This window comes from Pelobates fuscus, chromosome 5, assembly GCF_036172605.1.
Source record: "Pelobates fuscus isolate aPelFus1 chromosome 5, aPelFus1.pri, whole genome shotgun sequence".
NCBI lineage: Eukaryota > Metazoa > Chordata > Amphibia > Anura > Pelobatidae > Pelobates > Pelobates fuscus.
The window spans coordinates 125,289,845-125,316,120 of record NC_086321.1 but is presented as its reverse complement, the minus strand read 5'-3'; the positions used below and the strand labels follow the sequence as shown (position 1 = coordinate 125,316,120).

General features: G+C 39.4%; 1 protein-coding gene across 1 annotated transcript in view; it reads right to left on the bottom strand.

The window, feature by feature from the left end:
• Positions 1–15,986, bottom strand: part of SH2B3 (SH2B adaptor protein 3) — a 200,124-nt gene extending 184,138 nt beyond the window's left edge. Inside the window, exon 1 of the mRNA XM_063454235.1 lies at positions 15,927–15,986. The gene's annotated coding sequence lies outside the window, so the exon portion shown is untranslated. The remainder of the gene's footprint in view (positions 1–15,926) is intronic.
• Between the last annotated feature and the right edge of the window lie 10,290 nt (positions 15,987–26,276).

The following is a 26,276-nucleotide window of genomic DNA, read 5'->3' as shown; positions in this document are numbered from 1 at the left end:
ACACACTGCACTCATGCACACACACTGCACTCATGCACACACACTGCACTCATGCACACACACTGCACTCATGCACACACACTGCACTCATGCATACACACTGCACTGCATTCATTATACACACACTGCACTCATACACACACACACTGCACTCCATTCATTATATACACACTGCATACACACACACTGCATACACACACACTGCATACACACACACTGCATACACACACACTGCATACACACACACACACTGCATTAATTATATACACACACTGTAAATAAATATTCAGTTAATATAATTTTTTTAGGATCTAATTTTATTTAGAAATTTACCAGTAGCTGCTGCATTTCCCACCCTAGTCTTATACTCGAGTCAATAAGTTTTCCCAGTTTTTTGGGGTAAAATTAGGGGCCTCGGCTTATATTCGGGTCGGCTTATACTCGAGTATATACGGTATGTCCTCTGGTTGTGGTAGTTTTTCTTCTTTTAAATATAGTCTCCTCCTTTACTGTGTTGATTCCCTTTATGTATTTAAATGTTTCTATCATATCCCCCCTGTCTCGTCTTTCCACCAAGCTATACATGTTAAGATCCTTTAACCTTTCCTGGTAAGTTTTATCCTGCAATCCATGAACCAGTTTAGTAGCCCTTCTTTGAACTCTCTCTAAGGTATCAATATCCTTCTGAAGATATGGTCTCCAGTACTGTGTACAGTACTCCAAGTGAGGTCTCACCAGTGTTCTGTACAATGGCATGAGCACTTCCCTCTTTCTACTGCTAATGCCTCTCCCTATACAACCAAGCATTCTGGGAGAAGGAGAAATAAAGTTGACGGTAGACTGCATCCAGCAGAATTAGTTATGTTCACCAGTGGTACCCTTTTAACACTGAGCAAGATTACAATATCAACTCAGATTAATCTAATTAATCCTAGCTAGCAGCTACAGTAGGTTAGCTCTCTAGCAAAGTAGGACATGGGCGGAGTAATCAAGTTTGTTGGAAGCCCAGTCTTGATTATGCAATATTAGGCTCCTGAGGAGTTTAAGGGAACTCCCCAAAAAGCTTGCCAAAAGTAAGGAGCCTTGCTGTCCACCCATGGTTTTAGTTTTAGATATAAATTAAATATAGAAAGGTGAGGGAGATGGACAGAGACACTATAGTGAGAGGGGGATAACGTTTGGAGACATTACTCCATATAATAAAAACTCATTTGTAACACTTTTGTACTTCTGTACTATCCATCTCTTAGCAGCATTTCTGTTGCAAATCATAGACATATCAAATGTCTACTCTTCAAAAAGCCCATAAACAAAATAAGTCCAAAATGTCTAATATAGGATCTATTCAAGTACGTAGCAGCAAACAGTTTTACTTGCATTTAAAATAAAATGAATGAGTCAATTCCAGTCTGAAATGCCTTTAATATTAGTAGAACCCCATTTTAACATAATTAAGGCCTAGTTCAACACGGCATCACATATCTTGACATATTATGTGAGCCTGAATTCTCATGATGCTTCAGATTCACAATGCAATTTAGATCAATATTTGAAGAGGGCCACTTTAGAACATTTAACTTTCTGTGCATGTGTGAAATAAATTTCATTTGAACGTCCCCAGCAAAATTTTCATGTCAGTTCCACGACCAGTCTTGCTTTTGACAAACACTCCAAAACATACTGCTTCAAAAACCATAAGTCACTGTATGGGTAATGTGTCTAAAATTTAGGGGGTAGTTTTACACCATCCAGAGTTTTGGCTAAATGCCGCATATAGGCCTTATCTAACCACAAAACATTTTCTCACATTGCAGCTGAGACACTCTCATGCTTCCTGTCACATTTCTGATGCACTTTCAAGTTAGTACTTTTTGAGTAATGGCTTCTTTCTACCACTCAGGCCAGAGATCCATGGAGCCCTTGATATAAGTGACAAGCAGATGGTTACTATCCCCCCTTCCACTGAACTTTACAGTCTGTTTTTAAAGTGATGGTACGCCTCATTGTGGCTTCCCTCACAGTTTTGTTTGAATTATGAGAGGCAGTTTTTTCCTTCGGAGTGCAGCAAAGCAATTCCTGTTTATTGAAATGCTCTTTTAACATCCAGGAATGTGGATATTGTGTGGTTTTGCTATTTTTTTTGCACTTGGGCTGCTTAATCTCAAAACTCCCCAAAATGATTTTATGTTCCATATCCTGGCCACTAAAGCTTCAGCTTTTAAATCAGGGGGGGGAAATGTGGTACCAACTTTAAAAGGACACTCCAAGCACTATAACCACTATGGCATGTCTACCAGTGCCACTTCCCGTCTCCTCACAGCATATAGTGAGCGCCGGAAACTCCAGCAGGAGCTTCAGTTAGCTTTCCTAAGCTGAGCCCTACAGCCAATAAGATAAGAACTGCACCGCCAGGCTGAGCTCAGAGCCCAGCCCAAGAGGACCTGAGATAAGAAGTCAAACCTTTCTAAAACCCTATGATGGTGGGGAGGGTGTAAGGGCACTCCTTGCACCATAATCACTACAGTGCTTGTAGTGTTCCATTAATGGATCACAGAAGGTGCTCCATGGTAAAGTATCTGTGTTTTGGTGTGGCAGTATGATTAACATGTAAAACACTAAGCTTCCACAGCCCACTGGTTATGATTTATTTTTAATTTAAAATCATTTAAGCAACATATTGTATATAAAAAAAAAACGTATTTAGCTCATTGCACTTCATCTGCAAGGAGCAGCGTCATTGCTGTCCTCTCACACATGCACAAGAGTAAAACACTGACAAAATTAAAAATCAAAGGTTGCTCTGTCTTTTGTCAGTCATAAAAAATACATAAGACAGAGTAGTCCTTACTTTGTCTTATGTATTTTAGGAAAAACAGAAAAGAGAGAAAATAAAGTTGATTAAGTAAGTTATTGATATTTTTTGATCAAAAGGGGGAAAATACAGTTTTTGGATGAAGGAAGGAAGGAAGGAAGGAAGGAAGTATAGGGTTGGGATGTTGTGGAAGAAGGGCTGATTGAAGACTTGTGTGGCAGAGAGGGGAAGGGCATGTCTCCATTAGATGTCTGCGCATTCCATTCTTAAACATCATACTCCACAGATTCCAGAATATTCTAAATACAGTACTACATCAAAAATAATTTTCATAGATTTTTTTTAGCATAAAACATGACACCTCAGACCTATCTGTTGTACAAAACAGGCCTCTATTAATGACTATGCCATCTACCGGACTTCCTTATCAATACCCTTCTGTATTCCTAACTGAAATACACCTGTTCAAACTTACCATAAAATATCTATGCACACTGATTATCGATGTATTTTATGCACATAAACTATATTAGCAGCCCTGAACTCTCCAGTCTGCCAGTGGTGCTGCCACAGGTGGTGTTATACCTCTGACAGTAAAATTAATTATCTCTGTATGTGCAGCTTTTTCGCACTGACCCCTGCACATTTAAACACAGTGCTTCCAACGAGAGTGAGTAAAACGCGGCTATTTCAATTAGATGGTCTCATATAGACCATCTGATTGGCAAGTTGTTTTTCCACGCATGCGCACTAGACTCCCAATGCTTTTCTGTGGGAAAGCATTAGGTTTTCTGAGATCAAGTCCTACGATTTCAGCCAAGGAGGTGGGGTCAGCCGTAGAGAGACGAAAAAAGGAAAAAACTTTTTTTTTAACTCCATACAGGTAGGGGAAGTTTACCTAAATGGTGATTAGAACATAACAGTGTAAGTCATACATATCTGTATTCCTAACGCTATAGTTTTCCTTTAATTCTGTCAATCTACCATGAATTTACTCCCATCTATCTCGGGCAGCTAGATTAGAACATGTATGACACTCATAGTGTCACACTGCAATACAGTTCTCATGCACATTGAGAAAACATTGTTACCAAGCATATATATTATAACACAATCTTGTTATAAAATTCCTCAAATTTCCCAGTATACACAACACTTCCAGAATGAATGAGCACATAACCCATGGGGATTTCCAGCCCACAATTTAACAAGTGCCTTTAGCTATGGTCTGCTACTTTAAACACATCGTTTGCTCCAATTCATGGGTTATCTAAATCAGCGTTTCCCAAATCAGTCCTCAAGACCCACTAACAGTCCAGGTTTTGGTATCTCCATTGGAATAAAACAGGGAAATACATAAATCCTGGACAGTTGGTGGGCCATGAGGACTGGTTTGGGAACTACTGATCTAAATGAATTAAACAACAGCCACAGACAGCTGTTTCAACCAACCTTGTCTCGTCTACATAGTACTAGCTTTGACTCATGCCTGAAAATCTCATGACAACATCTTGCCAATAATAGAGACAAGGGTTGTGAAAAGAGGGCATCAAAACTTTCAATATTAACGTATATGCTCAAAAGTGCTCTGAAGTTGTTATGGTGCCTGTCATTTTTAAAGAGTGAGAAAAGTATGTCACAATGCATTTCTGTTCAGGCACAGTCGGGGTACACAATGCAAATGAGGATATCAGAAACAAGGTTTCTATTTCTTCTCTTCCACTATGATCAGAAAGTGCTAACACAATGAAACGTAATGCTTTTTACTTTAAGACAAAGTTTTAAATACCATGACAAGTACATTGTATTAAATTTAAATTAAAATCCCTACATTCGATGGATAAACAAATCTTTCCTCATATTTCCATCCCATCTTTCTCCTATGACTCATTCCATTCTTAAACATCATACTCCACAGATTCCAGAATATTCTAAATACAGTACTACATCAAAAAAAAAATTCATAGATTTCTTTTAGCATAAAACATGACACCTCAGACCTATCCGTTGTACAAAACAGGCCTCTATTAATGACTATGCCACCTACCTGACTTCCTTATCAATACCCTTCTGAATTCCTACTTGAAATACACATGTTCAAACTGACCACAAAATATCCCTAAAAGTAAAGCAACAGGTTTACACACCTTGTGGGACAGCAGCTCTTAAAGAGACGCTGTGTTCACCATAACAGTTGCATTTACATTTTATGAAGTCAGGAGGCCCTCAGACGCACTCTTACCTTGAGGGGTTAAACCATTTTTTAACCCCAAAAGTTGCCTACAGTGCGGATCTCCAGGTGCCCCAGGCAGCATTCAGTTTCTGAATCTAAGTTATAGGAAGCATGGAGTGCCATCAGGCAGGGGCACCGCTGATTGTTAGAGCAGCCAGCTGATACTTCCACCCCTTAGTGACCAGACCACTTTTTAATTTTCTTACCGTTTGGGACCAGGGCTATTTTTACATTTCTTATGTGTTTGTGTTTAGCTGTAATCTTCCTCAAACTAATTTACTGTACCCACACATATTATAAACCATTTTTCTCGCAATTAAATGGTCTTTCTAAAGATACTATTATTTTCATCATATCATTTAAATTTACTATAAAACATTTTTTTAAATATGATAAAACAAATGTACAAAAAAAACCAAAACTTTGACCCCCAAAATCTGTTACGCATCTACAACCGCCAAAAAACACCTGTGCTAAATAGTTTCTAAATGTTGTCCTGGGTTTAGAAATACCCAATGTTAACATGTTCTTAGCTTTGGAAAGTTATAGGGCTATAAGTAACACTTTGCTATTTCCAAACCATTTTTTTTTCAAAATTAACACAAGTTACATTTTAACTCTGATACACAAAAAAATAGAACAAAAAAGCGCAATATAAAATTAAATAGTCTGTATGACACCAAATATTAAAATTCCAAAGATAAAAAAACAAATATATATAGTTGTCAGGAATCCTTGAATAACCCTTCACATGTAAATATTTTTTAAACAAGACAACCTAAGGTATTAAACTTGGGGTATTTTGACTCTTTTCATGCGACCATTTTACCACCAATTGATGCCAAATTTTTAAAAAATAAAATAATTAGTGATTTTTTTTGACACACATAGCAATTTAAGAATACATGTACTGAGAACTTTAAGGATTACTGCCAAAGAACACCTCAATATGTGTTCAGCATCTCCTCAGTACATTGATACCACCCATGTATAGTATAGGTGTGTTGGGTTCTCTGGGGGCTAAAAGACCTTATTTGGAGGGTGCACATTACAGTTTTCCAACTCGGAATTTTCACAGCTGGTCAGCATGCACCAATGCCCCATTTGGGATATTTTTGAAAGCCTGGCCAATGTAATTTATCCCCATCAAACCATATATTTCTGAAAAGTAAACATTCTAGGGTATTTCAGATGGTGGTATTTTAATTCTTTTCATGCACTAATTCTACCACCAGTCTTTGTCAACCTTTTGGATAGTCATTTTTTGTGTTATTTTTCCACACACATTGTAATTTAGGCATGGATTCTTGGTTCCTGTCATGTGTTACTGACAAAGAACACCCCAATATGTGTTCAGCAACATCTCCCGAGTACAAAAGTGTACAGGTTTTATGGGTTTTTGCAAACATACAGGGGTCAAATGTAGGGCTTTCCCCTTTTCCATGTTTGCACATTAAAATTTGCCAGATTGGGTTGCTGGGCCTATGTTGCCTTTGAGACTGTATGGCAGCCCAGGAATGAAAATCAACCCCATCATGGCATACTATTTGTAAATGTAGACAACCCACGGTATTCAAAATGGGGTATGACCAGTCATTTGTAGTAGCCACTTAGTAACAAACGCTGGCCAAACTTAGTATTTTTTTATTAGTTTTTTGCATTTTTAAAAACAATAACTGCACTTTTACTGGTGATTTCATCTTTGTGATAAGTTTTACTGTTTCAAACACTCATATTTGTGTTCAGAGAAGTCTCCTGAGTATAACAATACCCCCATGTACAGGTTTTAAGGTGTTTTGGAAAGTTACATGGTCAATATAGGGTTTGTCCAATTCAGTTTGCCAGATTGGTTTGCTGGGTCTACGTTGCATTTTGAGACCATATGGTAGCCCAGAAATGTGAAATAACCCCATCATGGCATTCCATTTTCAAATGTAGACAACCCAGGGTATTCAAAATGGGGTAGGTCCAGTCTTTTGTAGTAGCCTCTTAGTCACAAACGCTGGGCAAAGTTAGCGTTTTTAATTGTTTTTTATTAAAAAAAAAATTTTTTTATATATATACACACACACACCAGTATGTACAAAATATAGGCTGCACTCACGGGCTTCAAATTTCAAAAAGGTGCTTTGTTCCATAAAACAAGAAAATCAACGTTTCGGTCCACGCAGGGACCTTCCTCAGGATAAAGTGACACTTCATCCTGAGGAAGGTCCCTGCATGGACCGAAATGTCGACTTTCTTGTTTTATGGAATAAAGGACCTTTTTGAAATTTGAAGCCTGTGAGTGCAGATTATATTTCTACATACTGGTATATATCAAGATCCCTAAAAGGACTGGCACCCGGCAAATTACACCACTGCATCAAGACAGTAGGACATTCAAGCGTGAGTGCAAGGATATATTTACTGCATATATATATATATATATATATATATATACACACACATATATATATATATATATATATATATACACATACATACACACACACACACACACACATCACATATAATGTGTGCATGTATATATATACACGTGTATATAATATGTGTGTGTGTGTGTATATATACATACATATATACACACACTTTTATTTCATATATATATATATATATATATATATATATATATATATATATATATATATATATATAAAATATATTATAATTAAAGCATTTTATAAAAGAAAGTTAATATAAACAAAGTGCCAGGGCCTGACAGCATTCATCCACGAGTACTTTGGAACGAAATGTTGAAATATCTGAACCTCTGTTTTTAATCTTTCAAGATTCTTTTCTTTCAGGAAGTGTTCTGGAGGATTGGAGGAAATCAGATGTGGTTCCTATATTCAAAAAAGGTTCAAAATCCTTGCCTGGAAATTATAGACCTGTGAGCTTAACTTCTGTGGCTGGAAAAGTATTTGAAAGGTTATTGATGGATAATATTCAAGAATTCCTTGAGAAGAACATGGTTATCAGCAAAAATCAGCATGGTTTTATGAAGCACAGATCATGTCAAACTAATTTGATTGCATTCTACGAAAAAGTAAGTAGAAGTATAGATCAGGGTGTTGCAGTGGATGTGATCTATTTGGATTTTGCCAAGGCGTTTGATACAGTTCCACACAAAAGATCAGTGTTCAAACTCAAAGAAATCGTTCTAGATGAAAATACTTGTTCTTGGTTTGAACATTGGCTTAAAAATAGAGTACAAAGAGTTGTCATTAATGGTAAATTTTCAAGCTGGACAGAGTTGTCAAGTCGTGTCCCTCAGGGTTCTGTTCTGGGACCCGTACTATTTAAAATGTTTATAAATGATCTTGAAAAAAGCATTGAAACGTAAGTTTCAGTGTTTGCAGATGACACAGAGCTTTGTAAAATAATACAATGTGAGCATGATATTACTTTGCTGCAGAGGGATTTAGCTATATTGTGGGACTGGGCACTCAAATGGCAGATTAAATTTAATGTTGAAAAATGCAAAGTTATGCACAAGCAACATATACCCTTAATGGAAGCAAATTAGAGATAACAACACACTAAAAGGACTTTGGAATTATTATAGACAACAAACTGTGCAACAATGTGCAATGTCAATCAGCAGTGGCTAAGGCCAGTAAGGTATTTTCATGCATGAAAAGGGGCATTCATTTTCAGGATGAGAATATCATTTTGCCTCTTTATAAATCGCTGGTTAGACCACATCTTGAATATGCTGTGCAATTTTGGGCGACTGTTCTAAAGAAGGATATTATGGCACTAGAAAAAGTGCAGAGGCGGGCTACAAAATTAATAAAAGGAATGGAACATATTAGCTATGAAGAAAGGTTAACAAATTTAAACCTCTTTAGTTTAGAAAAACGTCGCCTCAGAGGGGATATGATAACACTATACAAATATATCCGTGACCAATACAAACCATTATGTGGAAATCTATTCACAAATCTGACTTTACATAGGACACAAGGTCATGTGTTTAGACTGGAAGAAAGAGGATTTTGTCTAAAGCAAAGAAAAGGTTTTTTTACCTTTTTTTTTTACCAGAGTCCATACAGATGTTCAAATGTTCCTAGTTTGTTGCAAAAGTGAAAGTGCTTCAAACTGGTTTTTTTTTTTTTTTTTGCCTTCTTTTGGATCAAAAGCAAAAAACAAATGTGAGAAAGGCTGAACTTAATGGACGCAAGTCTCTTTTCAGTTATTTAACTATGTAATATATTATACATATATATGATTTCATTATAAGTGTATTATGAATAATATGCGTATATATCTCAAAGTACACATATAATGAAATCATACGTATGCATTATATATGTATAATATATTATAAAATGCTTTATATATATATATATATTTTTTAATATATGTATAATATATTTATTTATTATTTTAATGAGAGAGAGAGAGAGAGAGAGAGAGAGAGAGAGAGAGAGAGAGAGAGAGAGAGAGAGAGAGAGAGAGAGAGAGAGAGAGAGAGAGAGAGGTCTACTGTGACTGAAACGTCGACATTTTTTGTATTCTGCACAATAAAGCAGTATTTATTTTGATATAATATTAAGACTCCAGAGTGCTCTCTACTTGGACGCTATATATATATTCTATCATATATACATATTTTTTTACATTTATTAACTTTACATTTTTAAACTTTTTCCACCAGCAGGGGGACTGCCTGTCAGTTCAGGCAGTCCCTCTGCTGGCAGCACTGTGGACACCTATTGCGGCCATGTGACCTCTCTTTTAGAGCGGTCACATGGCCCCTGGGGGTCCTAAATTGCAAAGAAGGACTGTCCCCCTCAGAAGAATGCTCTGCTCTGCACTGCCGGGTGCCATGTGCGGCAACCCAGAAGTGATCGCTCCGGGGGAAGCGATCACTCGGGTGCCCGGCAGTGAGCAGGGGGTATTTCATGATGCCTCAACACTGAGGCATTGTGCAATACCCACAGAGCGGCTGGAAGCGATCACTTTCGCTTCCAGCACTCAAATTAGCCGCGGACGTATGAGGTACATCCGCGGTCCTTAAGGACCATTTTTTGTCGGACGTACGTACGTCCGCGGTCCTTAATGGATTAAGCCAGTCAGTGGCTCCCCATTGATTAAAACAAAAAAAAAAGAGAGAGAGAGAGAGAGAAATGTTGCTCAGAGCTGGGTTAGAGTGTCAGTTAACTGTTTAAGCCAAACAGCAGCTAGGAAGTTGCTGAAGGAACTTTTGGGGTTTAATCGTTCGGGGTTTAACCCCTTAAGGTAAGAGTGCGTCTGTGGGCATCCTGGCACCATAACAACTTTATTTAGAAAAAGTTGTTACTGTGACGGTAGTGTCCATTTAATACAGCTTAAATTTGCTGACAACTGTTTCAACCCTACAGATCTCTGTCCCTGACAAAGCCCTGCTTTCATATCCAAACCTTTTTTTTTTTTTTTAAACAAAAAAACAACACACTCCTGCACTTACCAACCCTTTACTTGGCCTTCAACTTGCCACAGTACCACAGTACCACAGTACCACAGTATACTGCTTTCAACTCCTTCTCCACCCACATGCAAAATTACAGAGGGGTCATAACAGAAAAACTTAGGAAGACCATCCTCTACTTGAGAACAATCAAGATTCTAGCAATAAATAAATTCATTTAAAAAATCTAAAAATCCCCTGGAACTCACCTTGTGGTATATGTACAATGGCCTACAGTCTAGACCAGGCCTAGCGAGATACTTCAAAATCATGAGTATTTCATCTCTAGTCTACCACTGTGGAAACGAAAAACTGTCACTAAAACGGTTTTCTTTTTTTGCTCTCCCTCGCCAGGTTACTTCACATTTTGTGCCTTACATTTCATGTTAATGAAGGTTGAAGTATTGTTCTTACTTCCCGATTTATATCCCTTTAAATATTTGTAAATAAGAAATACGGAGTACAACGTATATCATACGGTTCCAGACACTGCTTGCTCAAGATTTGCTTCTATGTCTATGTAGTCACATATTAAAAATTAAAACTTCAACAAGCCAACAACTTGTTTCAAATGCTCATACGTTGGGAATGCCCCACTATAAAATATTTTTGGAAAAAAGTCCAAACCTATTTACGAAACCATGCTATGCCTCTCTGATCAGTCATCCCTCATTTTACTTCCCCCAACATAATCCTCCCAATCATAGCAGCAGTATGCAGTGAGACTATCTTGTGTGGAGCCAGTCCACCTCAATTTTTACTTTTCCTAGTTAAAATCCATTATCTTTTCAGGATGGACTGGCTGCACACACACACACACTTCAGAAAATAACTGATGGATAAAATTTTCCTCACAACCTGGAAATACTACATCTCTACCATAGACCAACCCCTTCTGAACTAGGATTACATTTACATTGGAATACAGTTTGTTGTATGCTTGAATGTCATATCAAGTCATAACCCACTATCATTACTTACCAGTCCCAGGTAACCACTCATATCAATCCTTGAACCTCCTTTACTCTCCCTTATTATTTCACACAACCATGGAGGGATTGGCTCGGTGGTTTACAGGTTTTGTTTAGATTATGTGATAAAAAAAAAAAGGTTTACCACAACCTTCTTTAGGAGAGCTAGTGCATCCCATTTGTTCTCAGTTGATATAACCATTGTTATTATCCTAGCCCTCACCTCTCATTCACTAACGTTTCTACCATCCTTCTCATATACTTTTGGGGCCATGGCTGGAATTGGCATTAATTAGCATTATTCTACTCACCGATTAACTAATATTTTGTTACTTTAGTCATATATTGTTTTAATAATTACAAAAGAGAATATGACTGTCTGTATTGATGCCTTATCGAGAGACTACCTCTGTATCCTATTGATTTGCTTATCTTTGGCACTGACTGATTTTCTGTATGTGTATGCCACATTCTCAATAAAAAAAAAAAATTATTTAAAAAAAAATTAAAACTGCTTAAATATAGGCTGCGGCCTGCTCAAAAAAAATGTTCTTAAGAAATCACATTAGCATCGTGGAAGTATCTAGAAAACACACGTTTTCCTAAATAAAAAAATAAAAACATTTTTCTTTGCAGTGTATAGGGAATTTTACAAATCTAAACGGTATACCTATAAACAATAAATTACAAACCTAACTTGAAAATCCTAGCAAAAAGTGCCAGGTTAGAAAAATTCTACAACTTACTTATGGTCACCACTTGGATATTTTATTCTGAAATTTGACATTTTTGTTTACAAATCACTACCATGTGGTGTTTAGTATACAACTGACAAGGATTTATTCACTAAACATTGTATTGTAGTGAACTAAAAATCAAACTGTAAAATTTAGGCAAAAAAAAAAAAGGATTTGGAAAAATTCTCCAATCCAGTCGTAGTCACTGCTTGACTATTTTTGCCTGAACTGTGCAACGCAAGAATTCACTTTACAACAGTGGTGTTTAGTGAGTGAACCCCTACACAATATTTACCACACAGACAGGACAATGACATTTAGAGTGTGAGGAAACAAGTCTTGGCTGTCAAGTTGTGCAAACAACTTGTAACAAAACCATATATGCCTATGCAGAGCTGACAGAGGATGACATACATGTTAATAACTCCGCTTTCACTTTCTAACATTCCAGACATAGCACCAGAGCTGCATCTCTTCTCTCCTCATATGAAAAAGAGAGGTAATTATGACTCTTACTTAGTAGCCATTTCCAGACCAAGCCATTTTTTTTTTTTACAGATAAAAAAAAAAACACAAAACAACACACTTCTGCAATAGGTTTACAGATAACTTTCATCCACTTCCTCGTACACATACTACTCTAAACACGAGTTCCAAAGAAGAAGCATACAAAATGCACATTTTGGGAAATCATTTTTGTACCAGTTTTACCAAGAATTATCTTACACGTTTCCCTTCCACAAACTGAACCAAACCTTACAGCACCCTGAGGGTTAACGGGACAATGTGTCCTAGATGAAAGAACATTAAGACAAAGAAAAGGATATCACAATATCAACCACCCGGTATCTCACCAGAGCTCAACCACAAACACCACCACGCCATACACACACTTTTTTCAGGAACATGTGCTTTGGACAATAGAGAAACTTATGTCACCACACATATATGATGACCACTTAAGAAGTTCTGTGGTAATTATTCATTTTCTATTAAATGACTTCTGTGCTTAGGGGAAAGATTTAACCAAAGTAAAATGCATGTTTTCTTCCACTGTATATATATATATATATATATATATAGTATCCACAGACAGATAACAGATTCTAATATCAATAATGCTGTGCAATGGACATATCACATTCTGGGCACAAACAGTTAACTCACCCAGGGCACAACCTTGCATCAATGAGAGAACTCCAAAATAATAACCATGGGCTATAAGCAACACATTGTAGCAGACAACTTCCTCACAAAAGATTCAATGGACCGTCAAGTAGCCATTTTACATGTTTGCATCCTGTTCAAAATGTATAGATTTCCTTTTCCTGACCCTGACCTCTTTACATCTTACCACCCACTAACAGTTAGGGTCTTACAGACCATGTTCGCTTGTCAATGAATAAATACATAGAAAAGGGGAGAATAGTAAAATGCTAAACAGTTATTAAAGTTAAAAATAAAGATAATAATAATAATAATAGGATACTGTAACTGTAGCAAATCACATTTTCTGCCACTGGGAGGTGGGTCAAACTACAGTCATCCTGCCAGGGGACTCCAAACTCTCTATGAAAGCTCGAACATGTCTTTATCCGAGCTGGTATACTTCTCGTTATAAAACTGAGATTATGCATTAAAAAATATATTAATGATCACCTAATAGTTAGTAAGATTCATTGATAACCAATAAGCTCCGTAAAAGTATATACGTACATACAAACACATATCAAATGTTATGTTAAATACAATAAATTATTAACCAGCTATAAAACATTTACTTTCACAAAACTATCGAGGAACAAATATTCAAAGGAAGCACAGGGTAATAGAGGTCAAATAGTTTAGATAAGGGTTGTGCCCTTCATAGTAAATATGGCAATAAACACATTGACACCTTACAGTGCTGTCTTGACATCTATCCCTTGGCATCTATTAGCAGAGACACTAATTTGGAAAATAATATTTTTGTGGGGTTTCTAAATTAACAATGACAAGATCCACTTGTGTATAATCATGAAATTAACCCATTGTACAGCGCTGCAGAATTTGTTGGTGCTTTATAAATAATGTCTCTATAAAATCTGGTAAATGATATATGCAAGGTCAACACTCACCAGCATTAACCCTTTGCTTAAAAGTGAAAGGCTTGTAAGGCCTGATTTACCACAGTTCTTTTAATGATCAGATTTATGTAGTTAATTGAAATCCAAAATTCTAAAACTTTAGGCCACAAAAAGTGGAAACTTAACTCATCCAGAGGACATCTTAAATATTTTTGGGGGCAAAAAAAAAAAATACAACAACATATTAATGCCCAATGAACCACAGTTTATAGTTTAATAAGCAAACTGCTAAGATTTTGGAAATTGTCTAAAATAGAATTCTAAAAAATAAAATCAAAAGAAGAAAGGGAATAAACCTGTCACTTTCACAGTAGTGCACACATTACCTGCAAGCATCTTCCATGCATGAAAACTATCTACAAAATTGCTCTTTCTTCCCCTGTGTTGTAATTATACTCAAATACCAAGAACACTTCATAACTACCTTTTATTTTACATCTCAGATTCCTGAATTTTGATCTAGAAACGTATCGCCTACAAAACATTTTAAAATGATCTACCCTATTTAGACACTGATTAATATTGCTTATAGAGAGCCAACACAGTCTGCCGCGCTGTACAAAGAGTGGAATAGGCAAGTAACTTCAAATAGAGAAACTTACATGAACAAGAGGTGGCGAGGGCCTGGCTCTACGTTGTTAATTCCATGTATTTATAAAGAGCTCTAGAGAGCAGGAGGAAATCTGCTACATAATTACTATGATTATATTAGCATGTCAAAACTATTCTAGCAATATATTTCGGAGGAGACACGGCATTATTCTGAGAATGTGGAAGGTATTTACAAAAATCTGGGGCAAAGTCCTAACAGTAGAGCAATCACCATGGATAGCAACCGCAAGTCATTGCGTTGGTTTCCATGGTGATAGCTCCACTTTTAGAACTTTACCTCTTTCACTATGCTTGACACCTTTATATACTGTGTAACCCATTCACTGCCAGAGCTGCAGACTTTTATTCTGAGAATACCACGAGATGAGGTGATATTCTGAGAGCACGTGTGAAGTTTTCCGTTGTTTTCCGCATAATTGGGGATGGCTATATAATCCCTTCAATGCCAGAGCTTCAGTGAATGTGTAACCCCTTCAATTCATGTGCCAGAGCTTCGATGCCAGAGCTATAGAATGCTAGTGAGAGAACGTGTTTAAAATACCAGCGCAGCGGTGATAATGTTTAAATCGTGTAACCATTTCCATTCCCACTACAGTGGCAGCAGCACTGACAGCTACGCACTATAATAGTGCTCAAGTGTGCAAGGGAATGCCTGAGAGAGTTCAGCCCCTCGTGCTCCAGGCCCGCCTAACTATCACCTGCAGGTATCAGATAGTGAGCCAGCCAGGCAGGGCTATGGGAGGAGGGGGATAACACGGGGTGTGCATGCTGTACAGGGGCTGTTGAGGTGACATATGTGGGAGCATGGGGGAATCTTGGAACGTGTATACATGTATGCATAGGGGCTACAAACATTAATGCTCACAGTCTACGATTTCATTAAATAAGTTGCTGCTCTAAACTATCTATAACAGGGCGACAGACATACTAACCGAGCTCCCCTGGCAGCGAGCGGGTTAATGAGCTAGCATTCCATTTACCTGCAGGAGAAGCACCTTCTCTTCCGAGTTCCCATGGTGTTTCAAGCCATAACTTTGCATAGGTCTTCAAGGGAGGAAGCCAGACCACCCCCAACCCCCCTTTAACAAAAATAATAATAGATTTTCACTGGCTCTTCATTTCCGCCAGGAGGAAAAGAAAAAAACAAAAAAAAAAACGTCTCAGTGGTTTTGTCTGCAAAAAAACTGACAGCACAACGTGGTCCCGAAATGATGGATCGATTCCTGATGGGGGGGATCCCTTGGGAGGTGGGGGGATCAATAAGTTCTCCGTGTTAGATCCTCGCCGGTGGGTCCACAACACGCGCTTCCCATGGTCAGATGTTATGTAAAGGAGGTGGGATCCACTCGCTGTCCTGCACTGTCCTAGGCGTGGGGCTCAGTGCTGGCGGCGGGAGGACAGGGAGTTCTGTCTGCTGCAGTTACACCGCTAGCTGTCAGGGAAAACAGCATGTCACACCGGATACGTGCCCGATCCTGCCCCAGACAAGGGATCCAGCAGATCTACACTAAGCCGGTGGCTCTGGGTCTCCACGGCATTAAGAGTTTTTATCTGGATTTTGTTTATTATCGTTTCAAAATTTTGGAGAGGGTGAGTTTCTTTTTGCTTGGGCTGTCAGTTGGAAGAGTGCTTGCTTTCAGAGGTCCCCAGACTGCCTAATGCATAGAGTAGATCTCCTAGTGCAGGCATAATGCAAGATCGTGCTCTCTCTCTCTTTAGAATGCAAATAGAACGTTAAGTATCCCTGCCCGGGCTGCGATAGGACACTGGAGATGGCTTGCTAAATTACACAGCCCTTCACCGTTAGGACCCCAGCGTGACACTGCTAATGATTTGAAGGGATCAAATGAGATCGCTTAGAAGGATTTAACAGCGAAGCTGAGATGACTATAAAACCGAAAGTGATCTTGTGCCTCTGTCTAGGGGAGGGGAGGAGCGACGGTTCTATATCCTCCCCTAACATAGCTTTTAGGCTTGCTGTGTTTTCTAGGATCTATGCATCCTGTCCAGTAAACCAACTAAATTCTTCTCTATAAGACATTTTATGTCCATTGGCAACTCAGACATACCAATGTATTATGTGCCTCCCTTTCAGATGGGGTAGCTGTGCATTGCTTTAGAAAGCAAGTGTAGGTTTTTTGGAGTTTACAGAAGCTGTTTGAAATCACATATTCCAGTATATTTTAGGCAATAACACACAGGGCTATTCACTAAAAATCTGAATTTAAAGAGAATTTCTAATTTAAGGCCACAGCAACCAAACTAAAAGTATAACTAACTTAGATAATTTTTGCAGTTTGGCTACTTAGACAAATGTGAATGTCACTTTAAATTCACGTTGTTTTTTTTTTTTACTTTAATGATTAACCCTATTAGGTGGTATTAAACAATTACTGCTTTTTGCACATAATACTACAAACAATTTATTAAACAAATTTCATAACGGCACAAATGTATTCCGTAATACTCTTACAACACATTGTCAGATCACACTTTAAAATGACACAAGATTGCTTTCCATGTTTGTCAGTAACAAAGCAGCTACAAAGCAGTTTAATATCATTAGCCGTTTGGTGTTAGTAGCTAATAAAAAAAATACCCGCAGACTTCCTTAGTCCACCACATTCTTTAAAGCAGCTCTTTTACCCCCAAACAATGTTTATCATTTCATGAAGATACAATCTTTTTGAAAAGCTCATAAAGGCTTCAGGGTTTATTCACTAAACAGTGAATTAAACTCTGAGTTGCAAATTGTATAAAAATAGATAATTTACAGCGTGGCTATTGTGGTCTAAATTTTACAGTTTGTTTTTCAATTCACTGATTGCTGTTTAGTGAGGAAACCCCTTAATATTTCCATACACCTGATATGCAACATTTTACAGGTATTTATTGAATGCCACATACACCACATACATACAGGTAGATGGGCTTTTAAATGTAATTAAATATTGAATACATGTTATTTTTATAGGAGGGTATATTGGGGGTTTGCAGTCATTAACTTTACCTTTTCAACTTTAAATTTAAGTGAGTTAGCTTCTGATTATTATTTTTACTGTCCAGTATGAAAGCCTGGTGTTAGTTATCTCCCATTCAAGGAACACTGGTGTGGCTGTTTAGGTGACCAGCCATCCACTCCGCTGAGCCTTGAAGAGGTGATTTTACTTACCTTTTCTCCCACACCAGTCTTGTCACCAAATCCAGTGCCGTGTGGGTACAGCCCACGTTCTGCGCCCTTGACTGAGATTCTTAAACTTGATGATCTCAGCCAATCCAATGCTTTCCCATAGGAAAGAATCGGGAGACAATTGCACGTGTGGCAAGGTGCTGCACCAATCACATCTCTTCATAGAGATGCATTGACTCAATCCATCTCTATGAGGAACAATCAGTGTTTCAAGGCAGAGCATGGAAATGTTGAACGGTAGTGTTGCACACTGTGCAGCACTGGACTAGGAAGCACCACTAGTTGCTATATTAGTGACTGCCACTAGAGGTGTAAATAGTCACCCATGTAAACACTGCCTTTTCTCTGACAGGCTATAGGCACCAGAACTCCTACATTAAGCTGTAGTGGTTCTGCTGAATATAGTGTCCCTTTAATCTCTATCGCCATGAATGTCTGCCTTGAACAATGCCTAATCCATATATTTTTCAGCAATTCAAAATTGCTGCCAGTGGTAGAAAAGATAGCTTAATGCAAAATCAAAAGAATATGGTAAAAGTATTGTAGTAGAATACAATTTGAAACAAAACTAATTTTAGTCTGAACAGTCCCTTACAGAACCGCCATTGAGGCCATTTTTCATATAATTAAACAATATCTGGATTTTACAATAATGGCTCAGATTTGGTCCAGATTTCAGGTTTAAATCCAGGCCTGTATTTTAAAACTGAACTATTTGCAGCCAGCAGACAAATAATTTAAAAAATAAAACTTTGGCAGCACAATGTTTAAGTTATGTGGCGGTTAGCCAATGCTTGCTAGGCAGCTGTCACATTCAAAAAGTAAAAAAAAAAACACAAAACCTATAGGGTCAATGTGATCACCATTTACTATAGGGAGTCACATCTGCTTACTTTTTATACTAGCAAATGGACTGTCCAGTCACTAGAAAGACCCCATCCCTATGGTAGATAAACAGGGGGGGACCTGCACTGGTCTTCCCATCCTTGCTCTCTCCCGTGGCCATTCGATGGGGGCTTAAGTCCAATAATGATTGGTGGTTCACATAAAAACATTGGGATATGCTACTGCTACCCAATGGGCAGCGTGTGGAGGCTCAAAGATTTAACTTTGGGCATGAAGTTATCATCCCCAGCCTCCACCCATGGACACCAGGTGGGGGCTATTGAATACATGAGGTTGGACAGGATACTGTCCTTTTGGACTATTTAATAACTAGATTAGAGTAATAAAGGGGAGAACATGCCATCCCCTCCACTCCCACCCCTTTGAGAATCCCATTCTGTCTAGCCACACCCCATTAAAATAGTCCTAGCTACTCCCTGGATTTACCAAGGGAACGAACACAGCATTTTCAATGTGAACTAATCTGACAAAACTCTACTCTCATCCACAGGTGAACTCTGACTTTCATTCCAGTTAACCCCTGCAACACTGTCTGTCTTCCTCACCCCTGCACCCCATTTACGAAGTACCCTTACAATGCATTATCATTACATGTATTTTGCCTTTAATTTGTCATCTTGATTCATTACAGTGCAGTCTGCTAGTTGTCCAATCCCTCCCATCTCATGTCAAAATTTATTGGGGGCAATTAAGCCAATTGACTATCTCCAGGCAGAGTGGGATCCCTATTTAGTTTAGTAACTATGGAGCACAGGTTACATTCCATCTGTGTGCCACTATCCATCAAGTGCCAATTTCCAATAGGTGCCCTGAATCATTGGTGTTTACCAAGGTAGTTCAACAAGGAGTAAAACAGCAGACAGTGCTTCAATCAAATGTGCATGCTGCATTTATGTGTGTATTCTGTACCTAGCCATATGTGTAGTGTAAGTACTACTCCCTCACCATATATGCATTATTATTTATTATTAGTTTTGTTATGAGTTACAGACTGTTAGATAGCGGTTATGACAATTATATAACATCAAGTGTAGTGGAAACATTTCTCGGATATAACAGCCTCATTCTTTTTTTTGTTTTGTTTTGTTTTAGAAGATAATATAACAGATAACTACATGCTAGTTATACGTGTCTATATGATTAGAATAAGCAGTTGTTCCAAGAGTAGAGGCTAAACAGTGTGCTGAAATAGTAATGGAATACCAGTAATTTTATATTTTTATTGTTTGTTTTCATGTACATACCTCTAAGATGTAATTCTTTGTAACCCTTTTCCCACTCCAATCATGTTCCTATCCAGTGGTGTATCCTGGTTTTGTGCTGTCATATTCCGGCTCCCAGCCTCACTCTGCGGCGCGCGAGGGAGATGAGCAGACAGCTCAGGGGAAGTGCTCCCTCGCCAGCCGCCCACCAGCCAGCACCGCCCGACCGCCCAGCAGCCCAGCATGTCTTGTTAGCCACAAGGCTAACAAGACATTTGCCTTGGGCATTTGGGGGCGGCTTTTTTTGCCGCCCCCTGGAAAATGCCGCCCAAGGCAAATGCCTTGTTTGCCTCGCGGCTAATACGCCCCTGTTCCTATCACTACCCCTTTAAGCACAACTCACCACAAACTGAAAACCAAATTCTTATACACCATGACAAAGTGGAAAACACCCAGAATACGTTAAAATATATGTAAAACAAATTAAACAACCTGAAATCAGGTAAAGTATCCGTGGATATGATCTGTATAAAAGATTCAAAAAGCTGACATAGCGTAATACAGTATTAAATGGAGTGTGTAATAGATGTGGTAATGAATACACTCACAAACAAACGTGAAATCAGGCTTCTCACCCTCTCAGGGGTAATGTGATGTATGATGAATATGAGCTTGAATTATCATCCAATGGAATGTATGTAAATAAAGGAAATCAGATATAGTGAAGTTTGTTATAAAAATACAAAATCACGTTTATTGGTCGCACTTACACATAAGAATATTGACTAGAGCGTGTCTCCATATAACATGGAACTCCTATACAGCGTGGTCAGAAATCCAGAAGGAAATCCAGGAGCAGATATATGAAAGCAGCCAAATACAAATAAATAATAAAATATGAAATAAAAAAACATAAATCAAAAGTCCATAAGGAGAAAATCCAACGCGTTTCATCCAGTAAAATATGGGACTTCCTCAGGGATATCACTGTATTCCTCCTTATGGGTATATATAATGCAGGTAATCTTAGTTGATTCGGAACATCCGATGCTTGGCGTGCGTTCCATCCATGGAACGCAAAAGGGCGCAAAACCATCCGTATTCTAATGAGGGAACAAGAAAGACCAAGACCTAGAAGGGACAAAACACATAGGGCGAAAGAATTCGCCTGAACATCTAATATACACACATAAAAACCCAGTGTGACTGCACCAAAGATGTTCATATAATGCAAAAGTTGTGAAAAATCACATTATATAAAGAATCCGAAAAAATATAACATCTTATGCACCACGGCCTGCTCTGTTGCTGTAATCTATCTGCTGAGTGCTGGTGGAGAATGTTAAAATCCAGCCCTCCTACCCCCCACCCCACAAAATTATAAAACCTCACAATTGTAATACCACCAAACTAAAATGTCCAAATTCGTTTACTCATGTTACTTGGCCTTGGAAACGATGCAGAGTCTAACCCTGGTCCCCCCACCACATATTCCATTCCTAGTTTCCCTGTTAAAGAAGGCTTCTCCTTTGTGCACTGTAAATTCACAGCTTACTACCTGAAATGGATGCACTGCAAGCTTGGTGTTCACATTACAAGCCTGAAATTATTGTGCTCGAACCACAAAAACACCTGACTCTGCCATTGCAATACATGGCTATTTATGCCATAGAAACGAGAGAGCAAAAAGGAGGAGGTATTGTAATTTGTGTTGACAAGTCCATAAAGTTCACCCCTTTGCAAAACGATAAAAAAGGAACCGTCCCACTCCTGTCCAATTACGGGAACATGTCTGGTAAGTGAACATGGAGAAGTCAAGTGCTCTCCCTCTAGACCTCTCGGCGGCGGACGCGGCACACATCAGTGGAATATATAAAATACGAATTACACACAACCACATCACGTATCTGGGGATAAACCTCACTGCTAACCCAGAGAGGCTATATCAGGCCAACTACACCCCCCTCCTTCGGGCACTGACGGGCGACATGGAAAAGTGGGCCGACAAACCGATATCCTGGATAGGCAAAATTCACTCAGTGAAAATGAACTTACTCCCCGGCATACTATTCCTATTTCAGGCATTACCCCTCCCAGTTTCCAAAAAAGACTTTGTGCTTTTACAAAGAGAAATAGACCGATTTGTATGGAAGAATAAGAGGCATAGAGTGGCACGCAATATACTATACCACCTCAAGGCGGCTGGAGGCCTTGGACTACCACACCTCCACTATTATTATTTGGCAGCCCAACTCACACAGGTAGCCCTATGGCAAACTCCTCCTGATCAGAGGAGATGGGTAGACCTAGATTCCATGCTCATGGGAGCTGATCTCCCAAAACTGCATATTTGGCTTGCAAAAGAACATAGGGCACCACTACAAACCACCTGCCCGTCAATCATCAACTACATCCGGGTCTGGGACTGCTCCGCTCGTAAACATGAGCTGATGTCCTCCCCATCCACCATGATGCCCCTACTTCGCAATAGAGCATTCCCCCCAGGCATGAGGGCACGAGACTATAAAGGCCTTGAATATGCGGGATTACAATGAATACATCTAATATAGGTAGGCGACAAAGTGATCCCGTTTAACAACCTTAAAAATAGGACCACTTTAACAACCACAGACTTCTTCAGATACATCCAGATGTAAGACTTCACGAGCTCACATCAAGAAGGTGGCCCGCACATGGCCTACCTTCTATGAGAAAGTATGTGATCCTGAGACATACCAGAAAGGTCTGATCAGCACCATCTATTCTCACCTCTGCTCCACCACAACAGATTGAGGGGAGCTAACGTATACTAGTAGATGGGAAGCCAAACTAGGAGAGGTTTTGGAGGGCATAGACTGGTGGGACATATGGGAAGCCAATAGCAAAATATCGATCTGCATGACAATGCAGGAACAGGCTTTCAAAACCATGCTCCGGTGGTACACAACACCAGTGAAACTGTACTACATGCATAAAACCCCAACAGATCAATGCTGGAGGCTGTGTGGCTGCCCCTTAGTGGCTGCCTTCTGGAAGGAGGTGGAAAGGCTGACGCCCCAGATCCTCCAAAAACACATAAACCTTGACCCATGGTGTCCCTACTATCTAGACCTATAGAAGGCTGGCCTGGATCAGAGATGGCTCTGTTGCGCAGTATTACATTAGCGGCCCGCAGATCCTTGGCACAGATCTGGCTACAGCCCACTACGCCCTCAATGGCTACGGTACTTAATCAAATCAAAGATATTTACTTAGTGGAAAAACTAACGGCACATGTAAGAGGGACACTGAAAAAGTTTGCAAGGATTTGGGAGCCATGTGAAGCTTACTCCAAGACGATGGGGAGGAATTAGGGGACTCTGGGAGTTGGAGGGGCTTTTCCCACCGCGCGGACCCAAATGAGGGTCCGTGCCTACGGATAGACCCAACCTCAATAACCGAGTTTGAAAGGCTATCGACCTCCACAGTTACAAATAGGCTTATTACATTTGAGTTTAAGTTGCATAGACTGCAAACACAAAGTGAGGCTCAAATGTAATGTAAGTGACAACTGCCTCCTATGTAATTGAGGACGGTACAGATAAACCTGATGACCCCGCAGACAGAGAAAAATTTAAGAATTAAAAAACGTAAAACCTTTGACAGATCGAGAACTTGTCCATTGCCACAGTCTGACTTAATACATGCTTTAACACTGCAACAATTTTCTTTTATGTACCTTATCAAGTTTGTATGAAATATGACCTGGCTTTTACACAAGCCTTTGTACTGTTGACATATCACAATATCTGTCATTGAAAAAATAAGGAATTAAAAAAAAAAAAAAGGGACCGTCCCTTTGTCTCTCAGGCACAGAAAAGCCCGCCTGCGAGAAAAGAGCTGGTCTCTTCGTCCCTCAGGCTCATGAGAGCTCGCCAAAACTCGCCAGTGCCCCAGAAGTGCCGACACCAATCTCAGGGATCCTCGCCTCGGCCCCTCGACCGACTAGTCTCCGTTTGCAAGGACCTAGTGTGAAACTCAGACAAGGGAAGCATCTCCTTTCGTGGTACAAATGCTCCCCCTGGATGGTGTTCATCTGTACGAATGGCAGCCACCCAGGGGAGCACTCATTAATTACTTCCCTTGCGGTTCCACACTCTGGCTGCACTCTGTTCGAAAGGTGGCCACCCAGGGGAGCGCTCATTTATTGTTTCCCTTGCAGTTTGATACTTATGTTGCGAGATGTCAAGGTTCTAAACTAACATTCTAAATGGGGGTATCGGGATGGTCCCCTGTTGGGAGGCGAATGAATTCCCTTCGTGGAGGCACTCCCGAACGGGGAGCGGGCACAATATATATGAAAGGATGGAGAGAACACACATAATATAAAGAAGGGCAATTCACTGACCGGCAGTGGTCCCATCACACAGCTCCCCCTTAACCACAAGCTGGCATACACAGTCTGATCCCAAACGGATCGGCTTGGAGATGTCTGGGGGGGGGGGGGGCACAGATCACTTTTCCAGTTCGGTCTATTGGGACAACCCATCAGCATTTCCGTTCTGCTTACCGGGCCTGTAGTGGATGGTGAAGTCATGGTTGTAAGGATATTCTCCACCGTAGCAGTCTGGCATTGTCCCCAGCAACCCGGTTAAGCCACACCAACGGTTTGCAATGACATCCAAACTGGCATGCAACAAGGGGACCTAACTGGAGCTATTTTCCTTGATTTTACTAAGGCCTTTGATATTCTACTGCATAAACTCAGCTATTGGTGATAATCCACTAACCTGGTTTAAATCATATGTTTTGGATATGTGTCCATTTCTGACGTAGATTCCATCTCCCAGTCACGTGAGGTGTTCCATAATGCTCCATACTCTGTCCCTTACTATTCACATTATTCATACATGATCTGCCTAACATCCGCAAAGCCTCAACTATACACATGTACCCAGACACCATAATCTACCGCAACTTGGGGCTATTATCCAAGACCAGTTCACAGAGGAAGAAAAGTGGATTGTGGATAAAACCCTTCTGAAACACTGACAAAACTATCACAATGATCTTTGGAACTGTACCTAAATTACACAAATTACAAGATTCCCATCTATGCATCTGAACAAAATCAAATAACATACTGATCGCAGTCCATACTTTCAAATACTTGGGTATGTCGCAAGACCCCAATCTATCTTTTGGCACCCACACTTAAAAACTCTCATCAAAACTTTATCCAAAACTAGGTGCCCTGTACAGAAACAAACCCTGCCTACGCCCCACAGTAAAGGAAAAGCTTGTACAGCAAATGCTTATGCCAGTCATTGATTATGTATGTAGAGCATGCATCTGCACCGTAAAATCACCTCCATAAACGTAATACATTGTATAATTCATTCTGCCACTTTGTGCTACAATGTAATTACTTGATCCACCATTGTAAAATATTATAAGAGCTAAACTGGCTATCGCTGGAATCCTGACCCACTCTTCATCTTTCCAACCTTGTGTTTTTCTTCAGAATTTCTGCAAAGCTCCTACCCTACCTGAACAGAATGCTCTCCGCAGATCCTGCTAGTTCTGTTGCTGTCTAACGAAACGCGTTAGACAGCAACAGAACTAGCAGGATACGGACGCAGACCCTGAAACCAGCCACAAAGGATTTTACATCTACCGAGAGAAAAACATCCTAAGATCTGGGGACCGATCGGCCAGCAGCGTGCATCACTCAGAGTGAGGTCTGGAACGCACGCCAACCTCACAGCCGACAGCTGGAGATTTCTGTTTTAGCAACATACTATCTACATCAATCCTAGCCGGTCCCTGCGGTTAACTTGGAATAAGAACTGCATAACTGCTGGTAACACTCTTGCAAACCGTTCCTGACTTATATTTTTAGTTTTTATATTTGATATAAGCATTATGCCTAATAAGTGCTGCAATTTATCCTGGATTACTTGATTTATCTTCATTTGAACATATAAAAAGCCTTTCATAGTGAACTAGCTCCTGGACCCATTGCACTGAATTCAAGGTGTTAATCAAACTAC